Genomic DNA, 18,465 nt, shown 5'->3' with positions numbered 1-18,465 from the left:
TTTTTTAAAGCAATTTTTTTTCTATTTAATGATCTTTAAAACAGACTTTTCTTCCTTGTTATTCTTGTCTGCGACCTAGTCTTAAAGTTAAGCTTAAAGTAATGCTAGTTTATCAGCTGTAACAGGATACAGCATGAAGTCTGAGCAGAAAAGTTTAAGGACACATAATAATAAGTAAAGCATAGCTTCGTGAAGTTATCTAAGACATTTTAACTTTTAAGGACCATCTAATTTCAATACTTATGACATAAAATGTTAATGAAAAAATCCACATATCCTAGCAGTGCGGAGGTGTTTCGTTTGTTAAAAGCAAATAATCTATCCAGTTATTGTGGCACTGGTGAACTTGCCTTGGTGAATTTACAGTTGCCCAGGCTCTGCCTGACTTTGCAGGCTTGGAAAACGGGTTTGTTAGCACTGTAAGAGCAGATCTAATCATCAGAGTAGACTTACATTAATCCAGCTCAGGGAGACGTATTGGTGTGTGAACCAGAATGCTAATTTGGGCACTTAGGTTCTCCAAACACCAAATCATTTTTGAATAGTCGAACTACAAATGCAGACTCCATTTCGGATACTGCTGGGTGAACATGAAATCAGTATAAGTGATCAAGATACCGTTCAAGTGTTTAGTGGCTTCAGGCTTATGGTCCTTATGGCAGTTTTTTCAAATCAGATGCTGTCTGTGTCCCCAGGAAGGGATAAATCATGTGCTTATATATTGGCATACTCTTCAATGGATAATAGTTGGATGGTTAATCCCATTAAAACTTCTGTTTTATGACCTTCCTTTTGTTTGTTCTTTTGCTGAGCAACTCACATCCATTCAAGATAAAACCATGTTTTTTAAGATAGGTTATATCCTTCTATCGATGTACAAATACATTTTGATTCCCTGGAAAACTCCTGTTTGTCCCATGCTTTCTAAAACCTTTAATATTTTGGCAAACTATAGAAGTTAGATGAAATATGTGAAAGGAACCTACAATCTTCGTTGCATTTTTTAGACAAACTTCTCTATTAAAATTGTATACAATTGCCAACATGTATCACCTTGGAAAAATTTTAATACTTGCAATAAAATGATTTATTTGTGAGTTGCACTATGAATTTCTAAGTCTTGTAGTTAGTTAAAACAGTTTGTGGCTTGTTTCTAATACATGCTTTTCCAAGAAAAACCATAGAATATACACGTGAATAAAGAAGTTAAAATGTATTAGTAATCCTGCCATACAGAGAAAGCCTTTCTTAATATTTTTGCATATATATTTTTGACACATAAAAATATTACTTGACTGTTAAGTGATTATATTAGTCAGGGTTCTCCAAACAGAATCAACAAGCTGTATGTCTCTCTCTGTGTGTACACACACCCCCCATATATATATTTTATATATGTATTTATATTTTTATGTACAACGTATTACATATAATAGTAATAAATATTTAATAAAATATATTTATAGTCATATATAATACATTATATTTGTTTTATATATATATATACACACACATACAGGGGAACTTTATTTTAGAGAAATGGCTCACGTAATTGTGTGATTGTGGGGGCAGGCGAACTGAAATTTACAGGGCATGCCACAGATTAAGCACTCAGGGAGGAGTGGGTATTGCCGTCTTGAATCCAAAGGCAGTCTGGGGGCAGAATTATTTCTTCTTTAGAGAACCTCAACATTTTTTCTTAAGGTGTTTGATACGGTTTGGCTGTGTCCCCACCCAAATCTCATCTTGAATTGTAGCTCCCATAATTCCCATGTGTTGTGGGAGGGACCTCGTGGGAGGTGATTGAATCATGGGAGTGGTTTCTTCCATACTGTTCTCATGGTAGAGAATAAGTCTCACGAGCTCTGATGGTTTCATACGGGGAAACCCCTTTCGCTTGGTTCCCATTCTCTCTTGCCGGAACCACATAAGATATCCTTTTCACCTTCCGCCATCATTGTGAGGCCTCCCTAGCCACGGGCAACTGTGAATCCCTTAAACCTCTTTTTCTTTATAAATTACCCAGTTTCAGGTATGTCTTTATCGGCAGCATGAAAGTGGACTAATACAGTGTTCAACTGGCTGGATGAGGCTCAGCCACATTCTGGAGGGTAATTTGCCTTACTCGAAGTCTATTGATTTAAATGTTAATCACATCTAAAAAATACCTTTATAGCAACATCTAGACTGCTGTTTGAACAAATGACTGAGTACCATAGCCCAGCCAAGATCACACAAAATTAACCTTCACAATATATACTTAAATACATACATACATACACACCCCCACACATACATACTATATATGTAATACAGTATACATTATATACATATATACTGTATATATGTGCACATATCCTATACTTAATATTCGTATGTATATATACAAATATTGTATGTAAATATACAAATATTACATATTTTCTCTCTATATATATTTTTTCTCTCTATATATATATATAGAGAAAATATATATATAGAGAGAAAATATGTAATATTTGTGTGTGTGTGTATATATATATAGAGAGAGAGTGAGTGTGTATGTGTATTTGCTGCTCCTCAGTTTCCTGTCTCCTTTATGTGCTACTTTTGCTGAACTTACCTCCTCCCTTCTTCCTCCCTCCTGTCACCTCTCCTCTATTCCTATGCAAACCTATTAACCATTCTATTCCTATTCAATGGCCACCATGAATAGAATCTATTGGCTAAATAGCTCACAATCCATCACTACCATTTGTCTTTTCTTAACTGGTGCCTCTGCCTATATTCTTCGTCCCTTTGAAACTGTTTGTCACACCTATTTGATATGTGAATTCAAACTTATCATTTCCTCCCTTAGGATCTCTCAGAGGGTCCTATTGCCTTCATGGTAAAATCCACATTCCTTAGTGTGTTACCCAAAGTCTTTCATGATTTGATCCCTGCCTAAATCCTTTGTCTCATTCACAGGAACCTTCCTTCTTATTCCTAAAATAACAGGGCATAAAAGATTGAGGACAAAGGATTAAACACTGGGTAAGCATTAAATGATTCTAATGAAATATTATAACAAAATGAATTAAATTATGATGCTGACCACAGTTTTTAAATAATTTTTGGTTGGTGATTTCTTAATAATAATTGAATTGCTAGTCTCCTGTTAAAGAGTTTTGTCACTGGAAGTTTATTTAATAAGAGTTATTATAACACACTACACTACAGGAAGTAGAACTGACATTCTCTTCCATGCCGAAGAGAGAAATCTCTTATAATGATAAAGATTCTTATTTAATTGGAGTCAGATATGTTACAGAGGTTTAAAGTACTCCTTCCCACAAATCATCTTTGCACTTCTACTTAACATGTATTAAATTGCTTTGCTTAATTATAAATATCCTATAATCCTAAATGAGATCCTTAAATGGCTTTAGGGATTGATAGAAACCATGAGAAATGAACGCATAATAGAAGTTATGTTTCATTTCCTAGGAACTGATTCTAAATTAAAACATGGATTAAATTTCTGGGAATCACTATACACATTATTTAATGTGTTTCCTACATTTAAAATATATGAAGAAATTACTATTCATAACCTTATTGATAACTGGCCATAAGTGCCCCATAAGAGTTTGCTTATAATGTTTAATATATTATGCTAAGAAAAATCACTGAAGTTTTGATAGTTTTTTTAATGTGTTAGCTGACAGTCTATACATTGTTTTGGATTAAATGAAGAGAATTAACCTAAAGAAAACAAAATCTCAACAGCAAAGACTGATTTACCTATTTAAAAAGTTGTCCATGCTTTTTGTTGTTTTATTCTTAAGTATTCTATTAACTTGCTCGTTGTATTATTGGTACCTTATATTGATGAGGATCAATAAATATTACTTGATTATGCTGATGTACAATTTAATAAAATTGATTTATATATTCTCAAGTGCTTTCAGGCGCCCTTTCTGAATAAGTTTTTATAGTTTATCTGTGAGAATTATTAACCATATTTAATAGATAACCGCATAGTAATAAAATAGCTAACAATTACTGAATATATTCTGTATGCCAGGAAATGTACTAAGTGCTCTCCTTGGAGTATAATATCCGCAACTACTCTGTGATGAGGAAAGTGAGACCTAGTTAGTTAGAGTCCCGACTTACCCAAATGCCATAAGGACTGGTAACTCTCATCATTGTCTTTTTAATGACAATATTCATACAGAAACTAAGGAACATGTGTTTTTAAAATGTAATCATTTATGTTTAGAATTATTTAAAAGAGGTCTACTTAAGAGCAAAAGGTAATAAAACATGCTATCCCTTCAGTTGAGGTGTTTTCCAGACCAGAAAAGGACTTTCCAGAGACAGAATCATCCTGTTTATCTTCTAGAATCTTCTGCAATTGTGTTTTCTACCTTACAGTTTAAATAGACTAGTAAGAAGGACCAAAACCAAAAAACCAAAAAGAATTACACAAAGAAAACGATAGGTGTGGCCGGGTGCTATGGCTCACGCCTGTAATCCCAGCACTTTGGGAGGCCGAGGCGGCGGGTGGATCACCTGAAGTCAGGAGTTCAAGAGCAGCCTGGCCAACATAGTGAAACCCCGTTTCTACTAAAAATGCAAAAAATAGCCAGGCTCGGTGGCAGGCACCTGTAATCCCAGCTACTCAGGAGGCTGAGGCAGGAGAATCGCTTGAACCCAGGAGGAGGTTGCAGTGAGCCAAGATAGCTGCATTGCACTCCAGACTAGGCAACAAGAGAAACACCATCTCAAAAAAAAAAAAAAGAAAAGAAAAGAAAAGAAAGAAAATGACAAGTGTAATTTACTGCACTGAATGATACCCCAATCCAAGCAGCAGCGTTTCTGTTTGAAGTCCTTGTGCTCCGCTACCATCAGTGCTCACGCCTTACTATCTTGAGGTTGTCTCATCACATGGTCTGTTCTTACTCTCATAACCCTTCTCCATGTAAGAGTTTCTTTGGGATTTTTGTTCCCTAAAACCCACAGATGTCTTTGGTATAATCCGTATTACATATTTGCTCCAATATTCTACCTATGACATTTATTACTGAGCAGCAGAAGGGGATGACATAAAATAAATTGTTATTTTGTTATGTTTTTCTTGTTTATAACCATTATTTTCAGTGTGACTGCTTTATCCCTTTGTTATTAAACTTGTTATCTGGTTTTAAACTTAATATTAAAATTTGCTGAGAAATTTAAAAATATAGACTGGTATTACTTCCTTTCTTTTATTCAAAAAAGCTATTGTCCTAAACTACTCTGAAATAAAGCTTATTAACACACATTTGAAATTTTGCAGCCGGAACAGTGCTCAATGCCATCCCAGAAGGGAAATTTATAGTCATGTGTCACTTAACAACAGGGATACGTTCTGAGAAACGTGTCATCGGGTGATTCTGTGGTTTTGTGAATATTCTAGAGTGTGCTTATACAAACCTAGGTGATACAGCCTAGAACACAGCAAGGCTTTATGATGTGACCTGTTGTTCCTGGGCCACAGACCTGGACAGCATGTTACGATGCTGAACACCGTAGGTAACTGTAACACAATGGTAAGTATTTGTTTATCTGAACATATCTAAACATAGAAACGGTATAGTAAAAGATGAATTATAATCTTTCGAGACCACAGTCGTATATGTGGTCTGTCATTGACTAAAACGTTGTTATGCAGTACATGACTATAAGAGTGTGTGTGTGTGTGTGTGTGTGTGTGTGTGTGTGTGTGATGTGAGAGACTGTAAACAAAAACATGAAAGGCCTATTCTAGCCTCATCTGTCTGAAAGATATTTGAAAATCATGAATTAAACAGCAAAGGTTAGATGTTACTCCTAGAACGTGCTTTGAATCTCCTGTCAAATCTCTTTACTCTTACATCTTATGTACTATAGCTACGAAAGGAAAATGATATGATGTGATTTTTTATATATATATATAAAAGTTATTTTAAAATGACACCAACACAACATTCTGAGATATTTTCAACTTTCCTTAGTTGTTATTCTTATAATAACTCCAAGCTATCAAAAAGAGACTGTTGCTTTGTGCACTCCCGACGGGGTGATAAGTAAAATCACTTTCGCTTGGCCAGACATGTGGAAGTGCAGTCCGAAAAGGTCCTATAAAATTGTGACCATTTTTTCATATGTAGTTATAACATGATATAATGAAATGAGAGATAAACTGGGGTCCAAAATAGCCTAGTTCCTGCCAAAAGCTCTCTAATAAACACGTGTTTATGAGAATGTTTGCCTACAAGTAAGTGAAGGGAGTTGGTTAAGATCCCTTAAACTTTTATAATTTCAAAGCATTGCTCCACGGAACTGCCCACCCAAGATGCCCACTAGAAGATCTAAAACACACCTCCAGCTTCCTGTGTCCAAAACAAATATTTAAAGACTACTCCACTCACAGAATTCCCCAGATCAGTAAATAGAAATTCCATCTTGTATTTGCTCAACTTAAATCCCGATATGTTACCCTTGACTCTTCTCTTTCCTTTCATGCCCCTCATCCAATCCATCAGAAAATTCTGCCGTCTCTAATTTAAACATATGTCCAGTCTCTCATCCTGTTTTTCTACCACCATTACTATGGTAGACCGAACCACCATCATCTCTACCAGAAAATTAGTACAGTAATCGCTTGAGTGAGCTCCTGGCTGGGTTTCTCTGATGCCCAGTCCCCACACCCTCTTTCTTCTCAAGGCAGCTAGAGTGATGCTTCTACAATGTAGGTCAGGTCATGTGCTACTCTGAACTCTTGGAGATTAGACAGACTTTAACATAAAGTCTCATTTTATGTCAAAGCCAAGATCTCCGGAAGGATCACAAACCTGATAATGATCACTGTCCTTCTTCCCACACCCTAATCCTCTCTGACCTCATTTTTCCCACAGTGGCTCACTTCTCTCTAGACTTGCAAGACACCTTCTGCATGGACTGTTCTATCCCCAGATGCCTACTTGGCCCCTCCGTTCTCTAAGGTCTGTTCTGTACAAGAGTCGCTAAGATGGTTCCCGGACCTATTTAACAGCAGCCTGCACCTCACTGTACACTTGCTTACCCCTTTACCGTGCTTTAATTTTTCTGCTTCGTACTTACCACCATGACAGCAGAGACTCCTTTGTTCACGACCTTATCCTCAGAATCTAGAACAAATTTAGTTGAATGAATGATTGACTGAATGAAAGTATCAGGTTGGTGCAAATGTAATTGTAGTTTTGCCTTTGAAAGGAATGCAGTTACTGTTGCACCAATTTCATATTTCTTAGTGAAGTTGTGATATAACTCTTTAAAAATTTCTACATTTAAAAGTAGATAAATAAGTTAAATAAATAAACATCCATTTCACCCTTTAAGATAGGTAATAGGCCAGTTTGAACTAACATATTTCCTTGGTTGTTGAGAAACTAGAAAAACAGAATATTTCCTGTGTTCTCAGTGTTACTGCAGTTTGTTTTCAGCAAAGTAACAGTGTTCTTATCATCAAAGGACACAGTTTGGTTTATGTTACCTTTTGACAGGAAAAAACGGAAAAAAAAAGTCAGAAGGATTATTAGTTACCTGATAACTTTTATAGCCTATTGTCATATTTCTCTTTTTCTAAATGCACGGTTGCTACACATACTAAAACCATTGTAAGTATATGAAGTGTCATACGCTCTGTTATCTTAACTTTTCGCTTTACCTGAAAGCCTGACTCATTGCAAATGAATGTTGAAGAATTTCTAGACCAAGATGAGCTGCCCTGGTTTATTTCCACCTTAACTTGCTGTGTGGCCTTGAAGAAGTTAGATGGCTTTAGCAAATCACGGCCCTTATCTTTAAAATAATTGTAATAATAGGTATAATAATACCACTCTCTTACCTACCTGACTGGCTTGTTAAGGATAATAAGATAATGGCTGTTTAGAACTTTGAAGTCCTTCGAAGGAAGGTGTTATTGTTTGAAAAGAGAAGTCTTACATTTTTCTGATATTTATAATTATTTTGGAGAAGCGCTCCATCCAGATATTTTGGCATAGCTTCCCTTACAGGTTCCTGGAGGCGTGTTTGCCTTCCTTAGACAACTGTTTTGAGGTACAGCTTCAGGTATTCTACAGGCTGGCAGAACTAATCTCCACAATCTACCAGCTTTGCACATGTGTTCTGCAGCATAACTATTAAAAAGTAACAAACGGTGGCCTGAGACATTTCTGGTACCTATTATGTAAGATACACATTTGCCAAACTTCCATTTTCTATTACAGTAAGTTGAAACTTTAGAAGTACCTGTCCAAGGTAAACTTAGTTTCTTAAGTAGTTATATTCCATCCTCCATATGATTTCATTTAGTCAAGATAATGTCTCAGGAGTGGATATCTTTAAGAATCTAAGAGGATTTCCCCTTCCCCTGCCTTTAAAAAAAAATCATTTCATTTTGCAGCCTGGAGCCTAGATTTGATTAATCGATTTCCCTGTTCTATTTAAGGATTGTTTTTATTAATGCACTTTTCGAGCTGAGACACAGCATTATCGCCTTCTCCATCATTGTACTAAGTGTTGAGATCTGAGCAGGCCAGCTGTAGCAGCTGTGTTTCCCCTTGGATCTGAAAGCTAAAAACTTTCATCTCCTTTGCTGTCTCAGCTGCTAGTCTGAGGCTATGGCCTTCCCATAACTCAAACCAGTTTCAAAGCAACGTAAGTAACCTCTTTGGAATGCTTTTGGAAAACCACAGAAAGATTCTTTAAAAGTACACCACTTATATACTTTAAATGAATGTTTCCATTTTAAGGTAATAACAGCATAATGTCAGGAGTCAACAGATGATATTTAACTACACTTGAACATAGTGTAGACATGCCTATATAGACCAATTATAAAGAGAAAAGAAACACCAAAATCTTGTGTTGGTATCCTGAAAATGATCTGATAGCAGTGGAATGTCTGAATCAAAGATCATATTTTCAAATATTCTGTTTATAAGGTGATATTTTCAATAGGCTTAAAGGCTTTTCTCCTATACTAAATATAATGTGAAAAGATGCCATCCTGGAAAATAAAGATGATCTTGATTATCTTAACTGGTGAGAAGGCTTGGACTCACGGGGAAATGTGTAAGAGTGGACTTTGGTTTACTTGGGGTCTAGGGAGGATTTGCATCCCTTTTAATTGCAATTAAATTATCAGTACAATAAAAACATGACTGATGATTTATAAGACTGTAAGTCATTTGAGTAAAATTTGACATTTACCTCCAAGAATACCTCTGGACAAGAACAGCCTTTGTTTTTTATATTTGTCTTGGCTTCATGGAGGAAATTGCCACTGGAACTTCACTTGTACTGACGATGTGGTGACTTAACTAAAACTCCATGTTGCAGTTTTGTTTGTAATTACAAAAAAAGATTACACATTAGATTTTACATTTATATCTTTCTTACCATCTCCCTAGTGTTTAGTGGCGAGAAGCCTCATTCTAGGGCAATTGGCAGAGGAAAAAAAATCTTTGGGGCTAATTTATGTGTGTACTTGAAATGTTATATAAAAATAAACCAGGTTTCAATGTTTCAGAGTCTCCAAGGGCCACCTTTACAAACCAATGAAGTAGGGAACACTCCCAGAGTACAGGAGAAATAATTTATTAGTCTCAAGAATTCTGACCACATTGTTTTTAAAAATGATTTACTGCATGGATTTCAAAGCTTTTCTTCATAATCACTTGTATTACCTTATCTGAAATGGCAGCTTATTGCACTTCTCCAGAGCAACTGCTTGTGCTACTGGGGGATTAAAACAGGTAGACATGCGATCACTTTCCCCTCCAGGGGCTCCCCAGGCATTATGGGCATTAGGCTTAGCTTCTAGTGACCTGTTCTTGAACCTGTGCCATTCAAAGACAGCATTTGCTTATATAGTATTTACAGCGGCCTTTTAAAAAATGCTGTATGTTTTATGAAAATATATTCTATAATTTATTCAATTTATTTCCAATAAATAGTTTTCTTTTCATTAGGAAATATATGTGTGTCTGTATAAACACACACATATATATCACACACTAAAGTGTATACATATAAAATACAAGAGAAATACAACATAAGCTACAAATATGAGTCACATGTAATTTTACATCATAGCAACAACAAAAGGAAAAAGGTAAAATCGTTTTAAAGAATATCATTTAACTCAATATTATGTGCACACTTCAAGGTGTAAACAATTTAAAAATGTTAATGAAATCTACGATTTTTTCATATTAAATCTCTAAAATTTGTGCACATTTTATACTTACACACATCTGAATTAATGATATTCACAGTCGTTAGTGGCTACTTATTAGGCAGCGAAAGGATAGGATACGTGTATACTCGAAGACTTATTTTGTAATAAGTCTTAAGGTAGAAAGAACTTAAGGAATTCTAACCAAATCAAATTGTGAACATGTTTTTCTTCGATCTACAGGACTAAAATTGATATCAGAGTGATCTTTAATTTAACAGAATTACCTTAGTTATAGACATATCTCTTCAGAGATATGTTAGGCACATGCTTATTTGGTGGTACACTTAATCCTACACCCTCATTTTCTAGAGACAGATTTGGAGGAATTTCAAGGTGTTACCTACACTCAAATGGAAGCTGGATTCACTAATTATTGAACCATGAGGCCATCCTAACGTCCATATTATTCACAGAATGTATACTTTCTTGATTTAATTGAAAATATATGGAAAAATTGCATTTAAAATATTTTAAGTGTTAGGATTTGACTTTAAACTTATATTTTGTTATATTTATATTTATACTGAGGAACAAGTGGATTTTCAGGTGAGGTAAAAGAACGGAGAACAATGTTACCCAAGCAAAAGGTATCCCTGAACCCTCTAAATGATTTGCCCTTTGCTCATAAATCTTTTGCCATGGTCAACACAAAGCCTAGTATTGATTTACCAGTGAACCATCTTGTCATCTCTGGGCTCAGGTCCTTTGACCTTTTGTTTGTTCCTGTAAAATTATGGCATATCACAAACTTCTTTTCTAATAGGTCCTTTAAACTTTGAAAGGCCAAGAGACTCTGTGGGAATATATTAAACAGTTGGATAATCCAGAAAAAAGAGGTTAAAAAAATAATTGCAGACAGCTAAAGGTCAGAAAAATCCTTATTGAGTCCAAAAACACAAACAATTCTCTTAGAAGCAAAGGATAGAGAAGGAGAAGGCCTCCGTTTAGTTTAGTTCTAACTAAATTCACTTTGAGTTTCTTAGAAAGGCAAATATGCATTTTCTTCGTAGTAGCTTAGTAGGGTACAGAGCAAATTTTAAAATGTGACTGCTTCTAAGCAATGTAAAGGGAACACAAAAATAGCAGTTTAAACAAGTGTAATCCATATAAATGGAATGATCACAATTTATTTCTCAAAATACCTGTATTGGCATAAAGTGATTTAGTGGAATTAATGTAGTCTTCTTGGTGCTATTTGTCACACACATGTAGGCAGGTAAACCCTACAATTGCTGATTTACACATAAATTAAAGATAAGTTCAATAGCCTGAACCTTAATGAAATAAATGTGGGGAATTAGGATTTCCACTTTTGTTCAGCTTATTTCATATTCTTTCACTTAATTTATTGACAGCTTAATTTATTATATAGGTCCACCACCTGATAATTCCTCTGCTACATATATATTTTATTACCTGCAAAGAGATTCTTCTTGAACTTTGATTTCTAGGATTATTTTTGCTACAGTTCTGTCTATTAAATAGAATGAAAGTTAGCTTTGCATTGTATATTGTATCATTTGTTTTCAGATTATTACATATCTCTTGTTAAAACTTTTGGAGAAGTATATTATTATTGAAGAAAACTTTCTCCGAGACATACTCCAAAACCTTCACCTGAGACAAACAGGTTCATCTAGGACCTGTTTGTCTCAGGTGATGCTAAAATGCTGTTTTTTTCTGCAAGTGTAAGCAAGTGATGGAACATCAGAGGGCTTTTAGAGAATTGAAGTATATTTAAAAAAGCAAGTTGGGCCAAGTATATATCTAAAAAATGTTTCACTCTTCCTTAACAGTCTTTTGCTAAGATCTGTAACACTGTTAGAAAAGGGAATTATGAGTTTAAATTCTGCCTTATTAAAGGCGAGTCTCAGTCCCCAGTCAATGAATGAAAGAGGTATTGATTTGGGGTCTGAAAACCAGATTATTTATTTAAATTTTTAAATAGTTAAAACATTCACATAGTGTAATATTCAGAAATTTTAAAAAGGATATTCAGTAAAAGTCCTTTTTCTACCTAGCTCTTCTCCACAAGAAACCCCCAAATTACAGTTTTAAAAAAAATTCTTCCAGATAAATTTTAGGCACATAAAAGCAAATACATGCTTATCATATAAATAGTAGCATATTATACATTCTGATATCAGTACATAGTAAACTTCCTCATTCAGTGTAGCTGTAGAGTATTGAATATGTGAATTAAATATACTTTATCCATTTCCTTCTTAATAAACATTTATATGGTTTTCAATCTCTCTAATGTAGCAAATAGTTCTGTAGTGAATAATCTGGTGTAAATGTCCTTTAGAAAGTACGTAAAATTATCAGTAAAATAAATTCCTAGAGTTAACTCACTGCATCAGAAAGTATATGCACCTGTAATATTTTTTAGATATTGCCAAAGTTTTCTTCCTAGTAGTTATAGAAATTATTGCTCCAATAGCAAGGTAAGATAGTTCTCATTTTTTAAAAAAAACCTTAACCAAACAAAAGTGTAACAATTTAAAAAAATTATTGTTTTTTTGCCTACCTGATATATCAATATATTTTTAATGTACATTCCCTTTATTATGGGTAATGTAGAGTTTTATTTCATGTGCTTAGGAGCCATATATAAATATATATAAACATATGCATATATATTATATAAATATAAATATATGTGTGTGTGTGTATATATATATACTGCATGTGTGTGTGTGCAAAAAAAAAACCAAATTGGCCATTCATTCAGAACTATTTTATCTGCAGATGGCCTGAGAAGGCAGAAGAGGCGATGACATTTTGTGCTTTTGTCGCTGATGTTTGTGATCTAAGGCAGGAAGATAGTTCAAAGGAGAGCAAAGTGAAGTGGTTCAGGAAAAGAAACGGTTTTCATATCCTTACATAGTGACAAAGCTGGGATTTTCAGTCTATAAAGATTTAGTTTGAATTGGATATGATTAAAATTATTAAAATCGATAAATCATGCTGTTGCTAGGATGAGCATGGATTTGTTACTAATGAAAGAGCTTTATTAAAATTTTTAAAAAGTTTGTTTTTTGTGCAGTACAGAAAATCGGGGTTTAAGTAATTAAGTTTATTGATTACTTCTTTTTTTTATGGGTCTGGCTTTTGTTACAAAGGCCTTCCGTATGCCCAGGGCTTAAATTATTTCTCCCATTATTATTCCACTCCACTTACGGTCAAAATCAGGTAACTGGGTCGAGTCAATTGTCAATAATTCTGGGCATTTTAACTGCTCTGCCGATTCATCATGGCGAACACACTGCAGAGACCTTGTACTTGTTCTGACTGAGGGAGGGAGGAGTTCTTTATGATTCACAAGGGACTCAGCCCCAGCATTTGACTGGACCTCCTTTAAGCCTAAATGGTCCAGCAGTAAGAAGCTGTTTAATTTTAAGGCCTGCTGGGGAAATAAGTGAACACCAGGTTTCCCCTCTGTCTTATTCAAAGTTTATGTATGGTCTGATAATTGAGAGTTGACAATAATTTAGTTATACCTGGGATTTGGGTTTGTCCATGATTCTTATTCCTCCTTATCCTAGATAATTTGAAGTTGACTGTGTGTTATTAGTGTGTTTTATTTTATTAACATACAACATTGCCTTATTGACATTAAAAATGAAATACACTATATAACTTACTTTTGATAATTTCGTTAGTAGAATTAGAAAGCTTGCTCTTGTTCTGTTTGCAACAGCATAAATAGAAATTGACTTTATATGTTAATTTGTTGTTTAATATTCACTTGAACTAAGTGTTTTAGTCTTGTTACTGAAAGGATTGGGGTTTGATAGTAGAGTGAGTCAGTTATCAGCTGTGTAACCTTGCACAATTATTAGGTACACGGCTTGCAAATGTGACCTCTTGCCTTGGCTTTCTCATCTTTAAAATGTGAATAAAATTAGTACTCGTCTCAGAAGATTGTTGTAAGAAATGAATGAATTAACAACCCACAGAGCACTTATACTCATGCATGGCACTTTACTGAGGGCTCAGTAAATTTTAGTGATTTTTTAAAAATATTATTACTGTTGTCCCAGTTATGAAATCCAGATTCAGATAATTTGATAGAGGGTAAGTATAAGTGGTAGACTGGCTATAATCTATGGACTGTTTGTTTCATATGAAGGTACAATTTTATTCACTTTCAGATATTACCAAATCGCAGCATTTTGTTTTTAAATCTCTGAGACCATATCTATTTCCTTTGGATGATCAGGACAGCTGAACATCTAATCCATTCATTTTGGCCCTCATTGTGATTGAAACAGCTGAATTCATCATACAATGATGTGCTTTGATCATTAAGACAGCCAAAATGAAAGCATTGGCCATGCTGCCTAAGGTCCATTTATTTTGGAAATAACTTTTGACAGGTAAGACACAGTCCCGTATTGCCTTCCTGACATTTCATTGATGTCTTGTGCAGCTTCTGGTAGCATATTCATCATTTAGTTAATACACTTTTTGTTATCATTTGTTCACTGTTATCTTAATAAATGTAAACAGATGATTCATGAATTCATAGGGCTGGTTCATTCAGAACCATTTCATCTGCAGATGGACTGAGAGGCAGCAGAGGCAATGGCATTTTGTGCTTTTGTTGCTGATGTTTGTGATCTAAGGCAGGAAGATAGTTCAAAGGAGAGCAAAGTGAAGTGGTTCAGGAAAAGAAACGGTTTTCATATCCTTACATAGTGACAAGGCTGGGATTTTCAGTCTATAAAGGTTTAGTTTGAATTGGATATGATTAAAGTTGATAAATCATGTTGTTGCTAGGATGAACATGGATTTGTTACTAATAAAAGGGCTTTATTGAAATTTTAAATGAGTTTGTTTTAGAAAATTATTTAATGAATATTACTATTTGTCTTTTTATCCTAATAAATATTTGTTTAATTAATTTACTATGACGCTCCATTAATGTTACCAATCAGTGTTACTGAAGAAGGAATATTCAGTACAAACCCAAAAAAGTTTCTGGACTAGGGAAGGCCACCTATCATCATTAGACATCATTACATCATATATCATTATACATCATTACATTATACATCATTATACCAATACATCATTATAGGTAATGATACATATAATGATAGTAGTAATATTTTTTAAAAAATAACTTAGGATCAGGTGATCAAATAGTCTACAATCAAACTTTTGTCTTGAATGTTGGACAACTGTGATGCAATGCAATGAATCTTAGCTTTTTACTCTTTAATATCATCTGGAGAATTCAGCAACTCTGATCAGTTGTCCTTGGGCAAGAATTCTCAACTAAGGGTGAGAAAATGATAGACCTACAAAAATGATCTCTCTGGACATCCGGAATGAAGGTTTATTGTTTACTTATCAAACAAGGTAATAGTTGAAAACATCACACTAGCCCAGAGTAAACAATGTTTAACATCTAGATTTAGTCAAGGAGTGCCAGGTTTATTCTAAGAGTGCCAGAAATGTCCATGCTGGGGAGTGTGGGCTGAGGAATAAGGTTGAGAGTCCCCTTCTCTTCTTGGCCATATGTTTTTGAGCAAAGACATGTCTAAGTGGAAGACCTGAAGACAGTGATAGTCTGCAAAAGTTTGAATGACTGTCCCCCGAGGCTAATGTTGGACTTTGATGCCATTGTTGGAGGTAGGGCCTGATGGGAGATGTTTGGGTCATGAGTGTGCTTCCCTCATGAGTAAATTGATGACCTTTCTCCGGGGTAAGTGAGTTCTCGCTCAACTGGGTCCCTTGAGAACTGGTTGTTAAAAAGAACCTGGCACCTCCCCAATCTGTCTCTTGCTTCTCCTCTTGCCATGTGGTCGTTTGCACACGACATTCCCCTTTGCTTTTCACCATGAGTGGGAGCAGCCTGAGGCCCTCACCAGATGCCCAGTCTTCAACTTTTCCAGACATGAGTATTGTGAGCCAAATAAACCTTCTTTTCCTTTATAAGTTATTACCCAGTCTTAGATATTCCTTTATAGCAACACAAAACAAAGACAGGCTTTGAAAGTCATTCAATGAAATAATCCACAGGCAGAGAGCCCGACAAGATTGTTGGTGATGTATTGATCCTTAAGTACACATAGATTGTGATCAGTGTCAACCAGACCTTTAATTATGATGGACAGCTTTTTTCATCTCTGCAGTTTCTCTTATAATGGCCATTTATAGAATCACTGAAAAGGAGGCATAGAAAGTTTAACTTGTAAGTTCTTATCAATCTGAATTAAACTTTAAAAATCAGGAACTAAACCCAAGATGTTAGTATATTAGCTGCATTTATAATCAGCTTCCTTATATGTGTAAATATTCAGTACTATTATTAATATGGAAGTACCTGAAATTGTAATGTAGTTTTTAAAGATAAGAGTGAAATGCTGAAAATGTTAAGGCATATTTACAAATGTTGGCATTTAATTGGATATTAACATTAAGTTAGTAGGTTGAAGATATTTGCCATATTTACAATCAGAATTATGCATTATGCAACATGGCATGTATTTTCCCATCTGTTCATCTTGTATTTGATATTTCTGTTTAATCATGTGTATAGTGTTGCTTTATATTGGCCCTGCATTTTTTTTTGGTAATTTGATTTTTGTATACTTTATATTTTTCATGGCTGCAATGACTGAACTTTTTTGGTATTACTTAACTGGTGCATATAGAAAAGGAAACATTTTCATTGTTTAGTTGGAATACTTTCTTATATATTCCCATGGATTTTCAGCTGATAAGTTGTCACATAAGTGCTCATACCATCAAAAAATGATAGTTTTGCCATTTATTCTTTTCCTACTTAATTGCATGGGTATCTCATTTAGAATAGCAAAAAAAAAATGTTGACAGCATTTTTTCTCTTAGAATTTAATAATTCTACCCAGTGTTAGACATTGTTAGCTATTGATTTACTAGATAGAAAATACCTATTTTATATCATTTTTAAGCAACTATTTTTGCTTCTATCAGTAATGCTATACTAAGCAGAATATATTAAACAAAAATCCCCATTGTTTGGTAGTATCATAGAAGAGATTTCTTAGGCAGATTCTTGACGAGAAATGTTAAATCATGCATTTGTCTGTTAATTCAATAAAACCACCAATACCTTTTTTTAATTTAAATTTTGTGCTTAGGTTAGGAGCTGGTTACATCCAACACTGAAAACAGTATGTAGCAAATTATAATGATTAAATGATTTTTCATTGTGAAGAAATTTGATGAAACAACATTTACTGTTTTAATTATTGTATGTCATTAATTGACTTAAAAGGCAAATCATCTGTAATTATGATTTTATATCCATTTTATATTGTTTTTATTTCACACTTTTTACAGTATAATTACAATGTGTTTAGGTTTAGGCCCAAAGATGTGATGAATATATTCTTTAAGAAATGGACAGAAAGTTGTGTGGATGTGATAATGACCTCTTTTTGTTTGCTCTGTGGCTTACAACAGATGTTTTCTGTGCTTCCCCTTTCTTTTGGTATGAAAAATGATTTTAGAAGTTGTGATATTTGAGCACTGTAACTTAAAATTGCTGTAATGTTTCTGTTTTCATTCTTACACCAAAAAGAAACATTGTTTACAACTCAATTTTAAGGAAGTAGGAATGATAATTTTAAAAGAATATGATGTTTTTCTTTATTATCCTACAGGTCAATTGACCACCTTTTACAAATTAATTTATCATTGTAACCAGTAAATGGTGGTGGTTCTGTGTCTTTTTGGTTTAGCCCTAGAAAAAAAAGTTATTCTTCTTTATTATAATCAATGAATTGTCTACATTCTAGTTTTTAATGGAAACTGTTCAATAGGAAGGTTTTTATGTTTTTTTAAGAATTTTTTATTTTATTTTATTTTATTTATTATTATTATTATTTTTTTTTTTTGAAACGGAGTCTCCCTCTGTGGCGTAGGCTGGAGTGAGCGGCGCCATCTTGGCTCCCTGTAAGCTCCGCCCCCCGGGTTCCCGCCATTCTCCTGCCTCAGCCTCCCGAGTAGCTGGGACCACAGGCGCCGCCACCACGCCCGGCTCGTTTTTTGTGTTTTTACTAGAGACGGGGTTTCACTGTGTTCGCCAGGATGGTCTCGATCTCCTGACCTCGTGATACGCCCGTCTCGGCCTCCCAAAGTGCGGGGATTACAGGCGTGAGCCACTGCGCCCGGCCTGAAGAAATTTTTAAATG

The 18,465-nt window shown here is 34.6% G+C and overlaps 1 protein-coding gene across 8 annotated transcripts in view; it reads left to right on the top strand.

Annotated features, from left to right (window-relative positions):
• The window catches only part of ROBO1 (roundabout guidance receptor 1), a 1,151,566-nt gene that overhangs the window by 905,446 nt on the left and 227,655 nt on the right, over positions 1-18,465 (top strand). The gene's annotated exons all lie outside the window — the stretch shown is intronic.

Source organism: Chlorocebus sabaeus, chromosome 22 (assembly GCF_047675955.1).
Source record: "Chlorocebus sabaeus isolate Y175 chromosome 22, mChlSab1.0.hap1, whole genome shotgun sequence".
NCBI lineage: Eukaryota > Metazoa > Chordata > Mammalia > Primates > Cercopithecidae > Chlorocebus > Chlorocebus sabaeus.
Note: the sequence above shows the minus strand (reverse complement) of the source record. Positions and strands in the feature narration are given on the sequence as shown.